Here is an 18861-nt window from a genome sequence, read left to right as displayed (position 1 = left end):
CCAAGGCCTTACTTCCATCTCTATAGTTGGATCAAGGCCGACGATTTTAGATGACAGAGATAGGAAGGCATTTTCCATTACATGTTAGACCTTGACTATTATATTTTGGTCATTTCAAACACAGTGGTGTTTATCACAAAACTGAAATGACAGTTGTAGACTTGCTTTATACTATTAGCATATGCGTTGACCCCAATATAACAATGAAAAGTATAGATATTGTGTATAGATATTTATTTTTAAAAGAAAGAATCTTGTAAAAGCATACTGTGCATTCTGGAATTCTCTGTGTCCACAGTGACTAAGTTTCAACAAAGTTTACAACTGATTAAAACTTTGAGCTCAGCACAGAACTCAGGCAGTTACCTCATGCCCTTGACTGCTGATGGAGACTACCTCTCAGACAGAAATACATTAAATCAGAGATGGAGCTCATCTTTGCCCAGCAAAAGATGAGCCATCGCTTTCTTGGAATATTTTTCAGTCTAGACAAAAAAGGTATTATCATTCTCAACTGCTCAATATTCTTATGATGCCTTGTCTCGGTATTGTCCAATATCAAAAGAGGTATTCATAATTTTTGTTGAAATACATGAAAACACTCATGTAGAATAAGCCAAAAGGGATTGAAGACACATTACATTTTCCAAAATCAACATTTATCCAACCAATATATCTTTTATCTATCGTTCTGCTTGCTGAAATGCATTTCCCGTCGATATGGATCCCACAGTGGAGCGCTGCAGGCGTCCCTTCTCCCTCCTCTCACCTCTCTCCGTCAGTCTCCCACACTGATGAGAGCTGATTACTCCGTAGGTGAGCTCTTTTAACCTAGAGCTGTTTTTGATAAGAGTGACATCAGTAATGATGATTAGAATCATAAAATGTCAAATGACAGATAATGAAAAAGACAGTCCCAGCTATCAGAGGCACAATGCTGTTCCCTTGAAATCTTCGAATCGTTCCAAAATACACGTCATTGGCATCCTATAATCTTCTTCTCTTCATGTCCCCCTAACGTGGGACAGTCACTGATGATGGACTGAAAAAGAAAATAAATTAGGTGTTAGTTGAAGCAAATGCCATATATAGGGAATGACAGAATGGAACTGCATTTCATGGGAAAGGGAATTGAATTTGGGAATTTGTGGATTGCTCTTTAAGTACCCCCTGGAGAAAGCGTATATACCCTCTGTTAGTACTTGTACCAAGGCTTAGGAAACACTGATCTAATACTGTGTTTAGCATGCTTTAAAGGCCCAAAGCAGCCGTTTTAATCTCAATATCAAATAATTTCAAAGTAACAATTAAGTACCGTACTGTTACAAAAGAGTCATTTCTCAAGTATGAATTTTGCTAGTACTGTCTGGGATTGGTCTGAGTGAGGGGCCTAATTAGACGAGCTTAATGGAATGGAGATGTAACCTGAAAACAATCTGTTATTTGTCTATGAACTCATACCACCTGGTGATGTTGCCAGGCAGGCTATTACACCATCCCACCAAAACAGGCAGAAATTTTAGGCGGTCTATTCAAAAAGCTCTTACACTAAAGCGCCATTATCATCATTTTCATAGTATTATTCCAACCTCAAGCTCGATTGAAATTTAAAGGCAATGTTCCTGCGTTTGTGGAGACTGCATTCACCGTAAACCCTGCATATGTCGGTTCAATCGGAAATTACCTTTACATTTTAACCCGGGCCTTCCACCAACCTCAAAATGTGGAAATGTACACCCAGTGGCCAGTTTATTAGGTACACCACCCCGTTCCCAAAAATAGTCGCTCCTACAGATAGTCACGTGGCGGTGGCTTGCTATATAAAGCAGACAGACAGACGTCGAGGCATTCAGTTACGGTTCGATTGAATGTTAGAATGGGCAAAATGAGTCACCTAAGCGACTTTGCGCGTGATATGATCATCGGTGTCAGGCGTGCCGGTTCCAGTATCTCAGAAACAGCCGGCCTCCTGTGCTTTTCATGCACAACTAGACACTCTAGGGTTTACGAACAACTCGTCAGTCTTTGTTGCGGATGGGCTATTGCAGCAGACAACCACACCAAGTTCCACTCGTATCAGCTAAAAACAAGAAGAAGCGGCTCTAGTGGGTGCGCGATCACCAACACTGGACAATTTAGGAGTGGAAAAACATCACCTGATCTGACGAATCCCGGCTCCTGTTGCGTCATGCTGATGGCAGGGTCACCATTCGACGTAAGCAGCATGAATCCATGGCCCCATCCTGCCAGGTGTCAACAGTACAGGCTGGTTGTGGTGGTGTAATGTTTATGGGAATGTTTTCCTGGTACACATTTAGGTCCCTTGATACAAATTGAGCAATGTTTCAACACGGTTCTTGATGGGTGTACCTAATAAACTGGCTACTGAGTGTATATAAAAACACAGACAAATCTAGTTTTTGACTTCACTGGGCTTTGAAAGGCAAATGATAACCATGGAATGTTCTAGGTTTTTGATGGTTGCTTCTATACTTAGCCCCATAGTCTCCATACATACTTCAAGGCACTGGAGGCCTTCAGAAGAACGAGCTTTATCTGCGTAGGAGGAGACACGCAGAGGAGTTTGGCTTCTCGTGTTAAGACATGTCACATATCCTCCCCCTGCTGCCCTTGTGTGTCGCTACGGATAAGAACGTGCTAGAGGAATGAATGCTGATGTGCAGCTGACGGCTAGATGGTAGTCCCAGTTCTGATATACAGATTGCAATGTGCTGCATTCTGGAGGATCCTTTTTAATGTATCCTCTTGAAATGATCTCATTTTGCAAAAAAAATGTTGTTCTTCATCATAAATTAGGTACTTAATGTGTTGCATTGTCAGTGTCACAGGTGTACCTTATTTACGTGTTTAATTTAACGAGTGATCTCATTGGCCGATTTAAAATATAATGTGATTTTGAATTGGGTATTTAAACTTTGAAAACCATGCCTTACAGAGCAAATGTTGAAAAGGGTACTTTGTGTTCTGCCTCTGCTTCCCGCTCAATCCCAAACCTGGAACCTGTCACTTATCTACCTTGTGACATCTGCATGAAGATACAGAACCATACATCCAAATGGAGATCAGAGTAACAGAGTATTAATCACAATTCCAATTCAGCTCTAATGACTTTGCAGTAACAGAGTATTATTCACAATTCCAATTCAGCTCGAATGACTTTGCAGCAATTCTGTCTCCATCTGTTTAGCAGGTCATTGCCATTCACTGATTCAAAAACACATTTTTCATCCATACGAAAGGCACTGCTATGAGGAGCATGATGGCTTCCAATTTCACCATGCAGTCTCACAATTTAAGTTCATTAAATTTACTTAGTGAGAACTAATTGTGCATTATATTAACAAAAGTTATCTACACAGATAAATGTAAACATTCCAAAGGTTACAGTTAAATCTCTTACGTGTGTAAATATTAGTGTATGCTTTACTGTGTCATTTGTGACAATGTCCATCATTTAAATAAATAAAAAATTATTTCACCTTTATTTAACCAAGTAAACTAGTTGAGAACAAGTTCTTATTTACAACTGAGACCTGGCCAAGATAAAGCAAAGCAGTGCGACAGAAACAACAACAGAGTTACATGGAATAAACAAGCGTACAGTCAATAACACAATAGAAAAAAAAGAAAGTCTATATACAGTGTGTGCAAATTGCTTGAGGAGTTAAGGCAATAAATAGGCCATAGTAGCAAAGTATTTACAATTTAGTAGATTAACACTGGAGTGATAGATGAGCAGATGATGGTGTGTAAGTAGTGATATTGGTGTGCAAAAGAGCAGCAAAGTAAATAAAAACAATATGGGGATGAGGTAGGTAGATTGGGTGGCTATTTACAGATGGACTATGTACAGCTGCAGCGATCGGTTAGCTGCTCAGATAGCTGATGTTTAAAGTTAGTGAGGGAAATGTAAGTCTCCAGCTTCAGCGATTTTTGCAATTCGTTCCAGTCACTGGCAGCAGAGAACTGGAAGGAAAGGCGGCCAAAGTAGGTGTTGGCTTTGGGAATGACCCGTGAGATATACCTGCTGGAGCGCGTGCTCTGGAGCGCGTGCTCCAGCGTGCGACCAGTGAGCTGAGATAAGGTGGAGCTTTACCTAGCATAGACTTGTAGATGACCTGGAGCCAGTGGGTCTGGCGACGAATATGTAGCGAGGGCCAGCCGACTAGTGCATACAGGTCGCAGTGGTGGGTGGTATAAGGTCCTTTGGTAACAAAACGGATGGCACTGTGATAGACTGCAGTCAATTTGCTGAGTAGAGTATCGGAAGCTATTTTGTAGATGACGTCGCTGAAGTCGAGTTTTACTAGGGTAAGTTTGGTGGTGTGAGTGAAGGAGGCTTTGTTGCGAAATACAAAGCCGATTTTAGATTTGATTTTGGATTGGAGATATTTGATTTGAGTCGGGAAGGAGAGTTTACAGTCTAGCCAGACACCTAGGTATTTGTAGTTGTCCACATATTCTAAGTCAGAACCGTCCAGAGTAGTGATGCTAGTCGGGCGGGTGGGTGCGGGCAGCGAACGGTTGAAAAGCATGCATTTGGTTTTGCTAGCATTTAAGAGCAGTTGGAGGCCACGGAAGGAGTATTTTATGGCATTGAAGCTCGTTTGGAGGTTAGTGAACACAGTGTCCAAAGAAGGGCAAGATGTATACAGAATGGTGTCGTCTGCGTAGAGGTGGATCAGGGAATCACCCGCAGCAAGAGTGACATCGTTGATATATACAGAGAAAAGAGTCGGCCCGAGAATTGAACCCTGTGGTTTCCCCATAGAGACTGCCAGAGGTCCGGACAACAGGCCTTCGATTTTACACACTGAACGCTATCTGCGAAGTAGTTGGTGAACCAGGCGAGGCAGTCATTTGAGAAACCAAGGCTATTGAGTCTGCCAATAAGAATACGGTGATTGACTGAGTCGAAAGCCTTGGCCAGGTCGATGAAGACGGTTGCACAGTACTGTCTTTTATTGATGGCGGTTATGATATAATTTAGTACCTTGAGCGTGGCTGAGGTGCACCCGTGACCAGCTCGGAAACCGGATTGCACAGCGGAGAGATTTGAAATGGTCAGTGTGGCGCTGACTTGTACTGTGTCTAAAGGAAGATGCAGGTGTCAGACCTTTCCCACTGAGCACAGACATCAATTCAACATTTATTCCATGTTGGTTCAACGTAATTTCATTAAAACGACGTGGAAACAACGTTGGTTCAACCAGTGTGTGCCCAGTGGGTTGTTTGGCTCGGTCTCTCTCTCTCTTTAGCCTCCTCTCATCGATCGCACACGTCATCTCTCCCACAGTCTTTCTTTGTCTCTAACTCTTGACATGAGAAGAAAATAGTTTATCAAGGAGAAAGTCAACCTGAGATACTCGTGCGTCCTCAAAGCCATCAAAGGCAATTTCCCCGACCATGCACCTTTGGTCTTTCATCTCACTTCATTCATTTTTTAAATAAGGAGATTCGTGACTGGATTAGGGCGGCATTTAAGATTGCCACCCGGCGCCACACTGGCGTGGAGTGTGCCTTCCTCGTGTTCCCTGTTTCTCCATGAATATGTAACAGCCTCCTCTTTATCCTCCTCCTCCCGCACCATTACAGAAAATCCAATTATGTCAATTTCACCTACTGTGAAGATGGGAATAATCCCAACGATAATCACCTCACACAAAGGAGTGGGTTGATCACCACCAGTAGAGAAGAGCGCTTTTGAAATGCTAAAGTCATGATTTTTTCCCCTTTAAACTCAGATACAATGATTGAGATCTATGTTACAGCTGTTGTGCAGACCTACATAGGTTAAACACATGAGAAAATATGCATTTCAAAATAAGAATTATTTTGAGGTATTTGCAAATACAATTTGTCAACACCATTACTTGACAGTTCAAGCATTTGCAAATACCAGAAGTGCTTGATTTTCTATTCTGTTGAAGTAACATTCCTCAAAAGTAGCAATCAGGTCTGATATTCTTACATGTATACCGTGTTAGTTCTAAAACAGTTTTCCAATCTTTCTGTCTGTCAATAGCACATGCATGTAGTACTATCGTGTTGTCAGGACAAAGATGAAATTAAATGAGAAGTTGCTGTGTGTTAGTTCTAAAACAGTTTTCCAATCTTTCTGTCTGTCAATAGCACATGCATGTAGTACTATCGTGTTGTCAGGACAAAGATGAAATTAAATGAGAAGTTGCTGTGTACAATCTTGAATATTAAACTTGGAGAATATACGAAGATGATGCCTCCTCTTATATCGGTCCAAAACCAATAATACCTACAAGTGCCTTCAGAAAGTATTAACAGCCTGAATTTAAAATGGATTCAATTTAGATGTTGTGTCACTGGCCTACACACAATACCTTTAGAATTTCAAAGTTGAATTATGTTTTCAGATATTTTTTATCAAATTAATAAAAAATTTAAAGCTGAAATGTCTTGTCAATAAGTATTCAACCCCTTTGTTATGGCATGCCTAAATAAGTTCAGGAGTAAAAATGTGATTAACAAGTCACATAATAAGTTGCATGGACTCACTCTGTGTGCATTGATAGTGTTTAACATTATTTAATGACTACCTCACCTCTGTACCCCACACATACAGATAATTGTAAGGCCTCTCAGTCGAGCAGTGAATTTCAAACACGGATGATTCAACCACAAAGACCAGTGAGGTTTTCGAATGCCTCGCAAAGAAGGGCACCAATTGGTAGACTGTAAAAGAAAAAGCAGACATAGAATATCCCTAGGCGTATGTTGAAGTTAATTACATTTTGGATGGTCTATTATCAATACACCCAGTCACTACAAAGATACAGGTGTATTTTCAGGATAAAATAGAATTGGAATGGAGCTAAGTACAGGCAGAATCCTAGAGGAAAATCTGGTTCAGTCTGCTTTCCACCAGACACTGGGAGATGAATTCACCTTTCAGCAGGACAATAAGGCCAAATCTACATTTGAGTTGCTTACCAAGAAGAGTGAATGTTCCTGAGTGGCCGAGTTACAGTTTTGACTTAAATCTGCTTGAGAATCTATAGCAAGTCTTTCAAATTGCTGTCTAGCCATGATCAACAAACTATTTTATAGAGCTTGAAAAATTTTGCAAAGAATAATTGGGAAATGTTGCACAATCCAGGTGTGGAAAGCTCTTAGAGACCCAGAAAAACTTGCAGCTGGAATCGCTGCCAAAGGTGATTTTAACATGTATTGACTCAGGGGGTTGAATACCTATCTGATCAAAATATATGAGTGTTTTATTTTAACATTACAGAGTATATTGTGTAGAGCGTGGACAAAAAGATGACAAATGTAACACAGCCAAATGTGTAAAAAGTTCAGGGGTATGAATAGTTTCTGAAAGCACTGTATGCTACATTATTGTATGTTAGACATTTCTTCCATGCCCTTCTCAAACTGAAAATGAGAGTGCATACATGAACACAGTGAAAATTTTTATTCTGTGTGCATCAGAGGATGGATAGGAACAAACGATGGTAAACCAACGGCAGTGGAGGTTCACAGAAAGTGTGTGCATGTAATTCCTTTGCAGACAGCCATGAGAATGTGGGACAGAGACGCAGTGTGTTTGTGGAAGGTCAAGGGGAACTATAACAGGGAGAATGAACAGACTCTTCTAACTCGGTATAGTGAAATGGTCTGCAGGGTGGCAGCATGCACTCTTCATTTCCAGGCCCAAGGGCCTCTTCAGGAGATGAACTCATTATCATTCACAGTCAGAGACCAGCCCTGTCACACCTTGTCTCCTTGAGTAGCACTTTGTCTCGATGCAAGTGTAGATGGTGGACACACACACACACACACACACACACACACACACACACACACACACACACACACACACACACACACACACACACACACACACACACACACACACACACACACACACACACACACACACACACACACACACACACACACACACACACACACACACACACACACACACACCTGAAGTAAGTGTAGTAGACATTCACATCAACTGACACATTCCAGATTTAGGCATGCATTTCAGATCATTCTTAACACTTAACAGGTGACCTTAATTGACTTCCACAGTAAATAAAAAGGTGACCAAAATATGAAATGACGTACAATTTGCCACCATTTTTCAGGGTGTTTTCACCTCTTGGTCTTTTGCTTTTGTTGTCGTTACAATGGGTTTTGACAATAAGTCATAGGCTATATGCTACATAACATCAACCAGTTCCCGAGCCTGTCATTGTGTAACCTGTCAAATACATCCCCGTAGCAAGCTAATCCTCTGCTAACACAGATAACAAAGTTCCAATTAAGCATGTCCTCACAAGTCTAACTATAGAAAAAAATTCATTAATATTGAGCCAATAAACTGAGCTATGCTAATTGAATTTGCAAACAGTGATTAATTAAAAGAAAATTATGTCTTTAACGGCTTACATTTTAAAGGACCCTGTATGGTTTTCTACTTAATAAGGGCATGCTAGGATAATTAACTAAAGATTATGACAAGTATGCGGACTAGTATGCCTTGTCAGAAATCACATCAGAATAGGGGAAGGGATTTGAACTGTAAATGGGTTTTGTCAGGTGCATAATTGTTCATTTGAGACACACTGGGGTCTGTCAACATTTGCATGAGAACAGACTTTCTGTTGCTATACAGTCATAAAATGACAGAACAGTAGTCCCTTTTACTCAATACATTACAAACAAACCATGCACCAGTTGAACACAAAAATCCTGGACGTTTGTCAAAAGGAACCATAATATTGCAGCATATAAGTAACATCATGAGGCGTTCACTAGAGAGAACAGAGATCTTACAGACGACCGTTCGCTCTAACGACAGAGACATAACCACAAAAAGGCCCGCCGAAATGATCAAAACAACCTCATAAACTCTAAATTCATTTAGTTATCACACTGGTTTATGGCAATACTCCAACAACTAACCTATCTACTAGCTTTGGATAAATGGGTGTGCTTAACGATGCCGACCACTGGTGTTATGTTTTTGTCCTCAAGGTCATTTCTAATGAAATGAATGACGTCTTTTTCTTGCTTGTTGAGGTCTATCGCGGCTGGAGTTAGGTAAAGGTCTGTCTTTGTTTGTGTTGTATAAAGATTTATTAGACAATATTGTTCTATATCTATATACACTTATTTTTTAAAGGGGCAATCTGCTACATCCATTTGGTTAAATAATGATACGGTACACACTGACTGATTATTGAAGAATACAACTTGTAAATGCCTTATGAGCTTTGTTCAACTGTCATACCTCACCAGGACCTAAATACACCCTTGTTTTATTCCTTTGTTTGTAAACAACACAATTATCAACAAACACTGTGTAGCCTCAAAACATCGATAAGGCTATTATTTTATTTTGTGTATATCATGGATGGTCAGTCCTTGCATCCATAGCGTCACTTATGAATTTGAGAGTGGTTGACTGGGGTTGCATTTTTTTCCATCCATTTACCAGAACAGAGGATGGGTGCTCACTCTGCTATTGTTGGAACTGCAGATTTCCCCTTTAAGACTGCTGTTAACTCGTGCCATTCTTGAATATCTCATGCTGGCTTCTGCAATTTGGGATACAGCCCATGTGGTAGAAATTGAGTAATGAAACAGAAATGTTCAGGTTTTACTATGTCATCCCTACTGCTCTGTAATCTCCAAATCTCACTGCGACTTTTCATTAAACGCAATGGAATCATTTCAGTCACCAATGATTGCTTTGTGGGGGGGGGGGGGGGGGGGGGGGGGGGGGGGTTCTCTTTCGGGCAGCATGCTGAATTTGTTCTTAGCCAATAGCAGGATGTGAACGTTACCTTGCAAAACCTCCCCTCGTTCAGCTGGTTAGTGTGCAGTGAAAACGCATATGAATACATTAGCTACCGAGCTACCTGTAACTACCCTACAGCATTTTAAGGTATTTTCTAAAGAGGATCAGTTGTCATTCGGTCTGGTCTTCAGTGCTATTGCTCTTTGAATACAGGACACATGGTTAGCCTACGGAGAATTCCAGCTCTGTGCAATATGGCTATTTTTGCCTTTGACATGTGTAGCTAGCTAGGGTATATGTGGAGAAGTTATTACTCATCAATTCAAGCACACCAACTTTGATCCTCTTGTGCAGATAGAAGTGACTGCCATGGAGTTTGAGGAAGCCGCAGGGTGTTACATTTTAAAATATAAAAACACAAAGGCTTGATTTGCATTTCTCTGTCTTACTCTTTTTAATTCTCCTTATACACCTATTGTATTTTATTACACTGTCTTCCTCTCCAATTTTCCTAACTTCTTTGTAGTTGTTTGGTAGGTACTGTAGGTGAGAAAGCTAGCTAACTATAGGGTACCAGTAGCCAAGAACTAGCTACAATTGTAATTTATATTAGCTACCAATATCAAGTTCTCATATGCAAGCAAGCTATATACCTAGCCACAAACTCGCTATATATACTTTCCAGCTACATATTCACCATCTTAGCTGACATCAATATTTCACAGGAGATAAGTGAGGACACTAGCTTTCTGAGTTAATTGTTTCTTTTCTTTTCGTGAGAGAGGTCATATTCCTCCCCAGTTCTGCAGCTCTGGGCATGACACTGGAGCATGGAGTGCTTTCTTATTTCCGTCTGTTTGACATATTTGAGCAGATGGCTGGGTAATTATTCAGGTAGTGGGTGAGACACTCAGACACGACGACCCTGGAGGGCCAGTGGTCTAAACAACAGTGACGACAACAGACCGAGCACGACCGCATGAAGGTACCATAGAAGACGAAAGGTCTGTCTGGATGTGGTCTAACCTATTGACGATATTGGATCCCTAAGCTATTGACATCAATGGGGCCCGAAGGAGCAGTCCTGATAGGATCCAAGAGGTTTCACCTCTACACCCTTGTCATGGCTAGTTATTCTCACCCCGTCACCCCCACCTACACACACAAACACACACCAGGTGTCTGAATTTGCCCCACTGCCCTGGAGGTACACTGATAGATGTTGACAGGTCGAAACAAACACCTGACACTCAGATATCCTTATGTGTAACGCGTTGCTACCAGGACCAAAGCCTCCCTCCAGCACCCATGTGAGGTTAAGGGACTAGTTACACTGTAGTTACTAATATAGCGTATGCAACTTGGAACACATCTTTCAAGTAAATGTAAATTCAGTAGTAGTAGTATTACCCTGTAGTAGGTTAACCTGCGCTAGTACCAACATACAGTTGAAGTTGGAAGTATACATACACTTAGGTTGGAGTCATTAAAACTCATTTTTCAACCACTCCACAAATTTCTTGTTAACAAACTATAGTTTTGGGATGTCGGTTGGAACATCTACTTTGTGCACGACACAAGTAATTTTTCCAACAATTGTTTACAGACAGATTTTCACTTATAATTCACTGTAACACAATTCCAGTGGGTCAGAAGTTTACATACACTAAGTTGACTGTGCCTTTAAACAGCTTGGAAAATTCCCGAAAGTGATGTCATGGCTTTAGAAGCTTCTGATAGGCTAATTGACATCATTTGAGTTCATTGGAGGTGTAACTGTGGATGTATTTCAAGGCCTACCTTCAAACTCAGTGCCTCTCTGCTTGACATCTGTAACGGCTGTTGGTGAAAGAAGGTGAGGACCAAGGTGCAGCGTTTGTTTGTTTATTGACACTGAACACAAAAATAACAAAGGGAATAACTGAAACAGTCCTGAAAGGTGAAAAACACTAAACAGAAATCAACTACCCACAAAACCCATGTGGGGAAAAGCTACCTAAGTATGGTTCTCAATCAGAGACAACGATAGACAGCTGCCTCTGATTGAGAACCACACGGCCAAACAACAAAGAAATACAAAACACCCCAAAGGTGCGGACTCCGGCCTGACTCCCAAGGGGAGGGTCCGGGTGGGCCTTCTTTACGGCGGCGGATCTGATGAGGGACCGAGACCCCACCTCCGGCTTGGCCCACGTAGGTGGCACCTCTGGAGCGAGGACCCTCGCCGCCGACCCCGGACTGGGGACCCTCGCAACGGGCCCCGGACAGGGGACCCTCGCAACGGGCCCCGGACAGAAGGGCGACTCTGGCAGCTCCGGACAGGAGGGCGACTCTGGCAGCTCCGGACAGGAGGGCGACTCTGGCAGCTCCAGACAGGAGGGCGACTCTGGCAGCTCCAGACAGGAGGGCGACTCTGGCAGCTCCAGACAGGAGGGCGACTCTGGCAGCTCCAGACAGGAGGGCGACTCTGGCAGCTCCGGACAGGCGACAGGCACAGGACTCACCAGGCTGGGGAGACACACAGGAGACCTGGTTCTGGGAACAGGCACAGGACTCACCAGGCTGGGGTGACATACAGGTGGCCTCCTCCTTGGCCGAGGCACTGCACACACTGGGCCGTGGAGGCGCACTGGCGGTCTCGAGCGCAGAGCTGGCCCCACCAGTTCTGGCTGGATGCCAGCTTCCACCTGACAAATGCCGGACGCTGGCACCGAGCACACCGGCCAGTGAAGTGCATGTATACTTCTGACCCACTGAGAATGTGATGAAAGAAATGAAAGCTGAAATAAATCATTCTCTCTTCTATTATTCTGACATTTCACATTGTTAAAATAAAGTGGTGATCCTAACTGACTTAAGACAGGGAATTTTTACTAGGATAAAATGTCAGTAATAGTGAAAAACTGAGTTTAAATATATTTGGCTAAAATGTATGTAAACTTCTGACTTCAACAGTATATATGTACCTATTTGGCTTACTAAGCTAACTAGCTTTGGTTAAAAATCATGATGTCAGGGTGGCTGGGATAGACCAATCAGCACACCCACTGGGAAAATATACATTTACGGCCCAGTGCCGTGACCCTGCGTAATGAACACTGCCAGAAATTGGAAATGAAATGACTACCATTGAATAACTGGTTCTCATTTTTGTTTGCTCTACTACGCAACATTTCGAACGTAATGTGTCCTTACATCTGAGGTAACCAGTTACAGAACATTAATGTTTTTTAGGGACAGGAAAATAGGTTATTCTGTTTGTTATGCTGTCAATCAGCTGCTAACTGCTAACTGTCCATTCAACCTTGGGTGGAAACGACACACTTTCTTCTGTACAGTAGGTCGAGCAATTTGAACAAGCAATCATTTTTCTTTGCGTATACGGTAATTTTCAGTCAATGTGGTCCTGTTTATACAATAAAAAAATTATAGATGGGAAGGGTTTGCACTTTTGGGATTATCCCATTGGCTCCATTGTGCCAGCCTGGGCTCAATCAAGTGCATCTAGAGTATTTGAAGAAAAACAAATATTATTTGTATGGGCGCCTTACATAGGCAGCAGTCCATAAATAGGCAACCTGCAAGATGCAAAAAAATTAACAATATACTTGTTTTGTTAACTTTTAAAAAAATTATAGCACAATCAAGTCATTGTTATGCAGTTACATGTGGCTAGCCAAAATAAAGCAACACAATTGATTTCACATTTGCTGTAAAATTAATGAAGTTCAGGTTGTCAACACAATGTGTTGCAGTACTGAAAGTAAATTCATCATCCATTTCGTCAACTTTCACAGACAGAATGGCAGAATATTAGCTTCATCAGTTGCTCTGTTCAGAGACATTTTCATAATTGGACCAGAGTCAGTTATTTAGATAGGCCTATACGTAGGAGGGAAACATCTGTTGGCTATGTTCCTATTAAATCAACCTGCAGAGACAACACACACACACACACACACACACACACACACACACACACACACACACACACACACACACACACACACACACACACACACACACACATTCATTCCCTTACTCCCCCATCTATAATAATACAACAACAAAAAACATTTAGAGAGGTAATCCTCAAAGCGACTGTCATAAATACATCGGAATAGAAATTAAACACCATAACTATTTGATAAGGGGTCTGCGTAGTAGTCTACCATTGCTTTGACAGCTGGTGAAATGAAAGATACACTTGCCTTAACGTAATTATCTATACAAGGGATATAGGTGTTGGCTGGCGATGCTTGTTGAGAGGAACCAGCTGTGTATAATACACTGAACACGTTTCTTGTACCTCACACTGAAACGACTACTGATGTCCGCAAGCTGCAGTTGAAAGCAGTGTGAGGTCTAAACACAGAGCTTCATGTGCTATAATTCACACTTGGGCAATAGCTTTGACAAGTAAATCTGTCACATTAATCAATAACAGCAACAATCCCTGAAGGGTGCTGACTTGTGAGAATAGATCCACTTGCTGCTTGTTTGTCGCTGCCAGCTAGGGGATAGAGAGAGGCATGTAAAAAAAAAAACAATTTGCATAGATCTATTGCCTCAAGCACTGCTAAACAACACAGTGAGTTAGTTGCCAGGCAACATGAAGACATTTTGTCATGGATTATTCCATGGTGTCTGTCTGGTCTGCTCAGTGGGCTATGGTGGGTCGGGTGCTATTGTGGTAGTACGGTTCAGTCTCTGTCTCTCCCTTCTCTCTCGCTCCTTGTTTACTGAAAAGTCATGTTTAATTCATCTCTTGACAGACTTGGTCTTCACGATGGTAATGGCCTTGTTTGTGTTGGGCCAAGCTGGTGCGTGAGTTGTAACAGAGGTCACAACTGATTTGGTAAAGGGTGTTTTGACACATTCATTCAGCCACAAATGCAACGTAGCGATAGCGATTTGAGATCAGATCACAAACCAGACAAAAGAGCTCTCTTCGGTAGACTGTTTCATCGGCTAATAAAGCAGAACTTGACACTCCACTTAATGTCTCTTTAATAGTAATTTTGTTCCACCCGCCTTTTGTCAGATTGAAATGTTAGGCTAACGATTTTTAAAAACTATAATCTAATCAGAAATTGACTATTGAAAATGCATGGCTGGGGAGCAGTGGAGTAAAGTACTTAAGTAAAAATACTTCAAAGTACTACTTAAGTAGTGTTTTTGGGCATCTGTACATTAGTTTACCATTGATATTTTTGACAACTTTTACTTTTTCTCCACTATATCCCTAAAGAAAAGAAGGTATTTTTTACTCCAAACATTCTCCCTGACACCTAAAAGTACTCGTTACATTTTGAACGCTTAGCAGGACAGGAAAATGGTCCAATTCATGCATTTATCAAGAGATCATCCCTGGTCATCCCTACAGCCTCTTATCTGGCGGACTCACTCAACACAAATGCTTTGTTTCTAAATTATGTCTGAGTGCCCTCTGGCTATCTGTAAAAAAAAAATATATATATATATATATATATATATATATATATATATATATATATATATATATATATATATATATATTGCCGTCTAGTTTGCTTAATATCAGGAATTTTGTATTATTTGTACTTTTACTTTCGATACTTAAGTATATTATACTATAAGTACATTTTAGAAATTGCATTCACTTTTAATTCTTATGTATATTTAAAACCAAATACCTTTGGACTTTGATTCAAGTAGTATTTTACTGGGTGACTTTTACTTTTACTTGAGTCATTTTCTACTAAGGTATCTTTACTTTTACTAAAGCATGACAATTGGGTACTTTTTCCCATTGCTGGGGGGGGGGTCACTCCGATCTGACCAGCCATAACTCCAGGCGCAGGATTTCAATCTTGAATCATCAGAAAATAATTGCCACATAAACAACAACTGGACTGGAGGTCAAGTGAACAATGGGAAACCATTCATTTAACTATTTCAATAGCATGCTGTGCACAGAAGTACAACCATTAAATTGAATTGTCTTGCTAGGCTTCTCATATTACATCCCTGCGTGTACATTACATGTGGATCAAAGTGGAAGTCCTCTGAGGCTTGCGTACATTTAAGGCCCAATTCTGACGTAACCATTTTCCCTGACGATTGATTGGCTCACTTTATAATCTTTGCATTCACGGCATGTATTCTTGACCATTTGACATTTGTGTGCATATTCATAGTAAAATTAAATGTGCCATATCAGATCGGTTGGGTAGTACTTTGCAGTGATCTATTTTAATCGTAGAAAAATTGTTTTTATAGTATTTATTTTTCAGAAAATCAAAAAGGTATTTTACCACTTATTCTACAAAGAAAATACGAGGTTTATAGCAAATTGATTGGTTAAATGCCTGAAGATCTTTTGACATGTTTATCTCGAACAAGCACAATAGCTCATGGCAATAGCAGTATTCAGCGCAATATCCATCCTTGTATGTTGCCCCACCCAATGGTAACACAGGAGTAATACATTCATGAGGCTGTCATTACATTGGGATAGGTACCCATTCTCTCTTACCATGCACTACATAGGGGCAACTGTGAATTTTACAGTAATTTATCAGCAGCTGGTTCGAATCACAGGGCTGACAAGACAAATCTGTCAGAAGTGAGCCGGATGGTTACTGGTGTTACTGTCTGGTTTAGATCCTGGGTCTCCCCTTGCACCACAAGCCTATATGTTAGCCTGCTGCCTGAGAAAGCCTGCAGACTGAGCTTGAAGACCTAAAGCAAGTATTCAGGTCTCAGGCAAAGTAACTAAATTGTGGCTTTGTGAAGGGCCCTTAATCCATCTGCAGCACTACATTCTGTGTAGAACCTGGTATGTTGTCGCCACCCATTGGTAACATATGAGAAATACATTTATAAGGGCTGTCAGTAAATTGGAATAGGTATCCAACCAAAGATGGTGGATAAATGAAGATGTCTTACTCAGGCAGTTTACCATTGGAAATAATGATAAAGATTCCTTTCTGTGTAAGTGGGCGTTCCCTCTCTCATGTGAGCACTGGTCTACTTATTTTGACCTCCCCGCTCTCTCCACCTGCCCCGCCACTACCAGAATTTTTTTTCCAGTAAGTTATTTAGCTTCTGTGGCACCCGATCCGTTGGGTGGGGGCAATAAGTAGACCAGACGGGCCTTGCACGGCCATCTAGGTATCCAACTATCCATCCTCTCTAACCATGGCAACAGGACAAACACAGGAGATAATATTCAGTCAGTTTTGAACATGCTTCAGTACAATAGTATGTCTGTGTTGGAAGGGGAAGGCCTTTGTGTTATTATATTTGTGTTAATACATATTTTTTTATGAACAATACATAGAGGTTTGGGGTTGTTTTGGGTATTTAAAAAATATATATATATAAAAAAGAAAATCATCCTTATTGATTATTCCCTTACAGAAAAACCACATGATTTCACGTGAAATATGTGAAAACAAAAATAAGTAATTGTGATACACAGAGTGCTTTTATCATGCAGTGTTTTCAACATATGTTTATTACTCATCGTGTCTTACCTCAGATTTGAATTTACAACCTCTTGGTTCACAGCATTTCGATCTTTCTGCTACGCCACCACGCCTGTGCTAACAACTTATTTCACCTGTATTCTTACACTATGGAATTAAAAGTGAATCTCAGCTTTTTTTAGACAACTATACAGAAAACCCTCAAATTGGTGAAATAAGTCAATTAAATCAATGACGTGAGAATAGTCCAATTATTTGATAACTAATAAGATGGCACTCTAAGTGCAGAGATGCATTATAGGTAATGAACTTGTATTGGAATGTCACAATGTGAAGTGTTATGTCACGATCGTTATAAGGAATGGACCAAGGTGTAGCATGGTAGGCGTACATTATCTTTTAATAAATGAACACCGAACAAAAACAACAGTCTACCAACCGAAGCGAGAAGCTACTGGTGTGCACACAGGCAACTAACTGTAGACAAGATCCCACAAACACAATGGGGAAAATGGCTACCTAAATATGATCCCCAATCAGAGACAACGATAAACAGCTGTTTCTGATTGGGAACCATACCAGGCCAACATAAACCATTAATCACATAGATGATCCACCCTAGTCACTATCACGCCCCAACCAACATAGAGAATAAATAGCTCTCTATGGTCAGACGTCACAGTACCCCCCCCTCCCCCCCAAAGGTGCAGACCCCGACCGCAAAACCTGACTCAATAGGGGAGGGTCCGGTTGGGCATCTACCCTCGGGGAGCGGCTCTGGTGCGGGGCGAAGTACCCACTCCGCTCGCAGATATGACGTCTTCCTCCATGGCGGCTCTGGTGGGGGGATTGTCGCAGGAGGAACCGGACCGTGTGTCGTCGCCGGAGGAACCGGACCGTAGATCGTCGCAGGAGGCTCCGGACTGAGAACCCCTGCTGAAGGCTCCGGACCGCAGACCGTCTCAGGAAGTTTCGGACTGTAGACCGTTGCCGGAAGCTCTGGACTGGGAACTGTCGCCGGAAGCTCTGGACTGTGGAGGCGCACTGGAGGCCTGATGCGTGGGACCGGTACAGTTGGCACCGGGCTGGTGACACGCACCTCAGGGCGAGTGCGAGGAGCAGGAACAGGACACACCTGACTGGGAAAGCGCACTTGAGGGAGAGTGCGAGGAGCAGGAACAGGACACACCTGACTGGGAAAGCGCACTTGAGAGGGGAGTGCGAGGAGCAGGAACAGGAACAGGACACACCTGACTGGGAAAGCGCACTTGAGGGAGAGTGCGAGGAGCAGGAACAGGACACACCTGACTGGGAAAGCGCACTTGAGGGAGAGTGCGAGGAGCAGGAACAGGACACACCTGACTGGGAAAGCGCACTTGAGGGAGAGTGCAAGGAGTTGGCACAGGACGCACTGGGTTGTGAAGATGCACTGGAGACCTGGTGTGTATAGCCGGCATCAATTGTACCGGAACTTTAACACACATCTCTCATGAGGAGTACCTGACTCAGGTGGCAACAAACTGACAACACGTTCCTTTATTCTAAATCCATGCATCCTCCACCAACTCAACAACTCTC

The sequence above is a fragment of the Oncorhynchus kisutch genome, linkage group LG11 (assembly GCF_002021735.2).
Source record: "Oncorhynchus kisutch isolate 150728-3 linkage group LG11, Okis_V2, whole genome shotgun sequence".
In the NCBI taxonomy this organism is placed as follows: domain Eukaryota; kingdom Metazoa; phylum Chordata; class Actinopteri; order Salmoniformes; family Salmonidae; genus Oncorhynchus; species Oncorhynchus kisutch.
Note: the sequence above shows the minus strand (reverse complement) of the source record.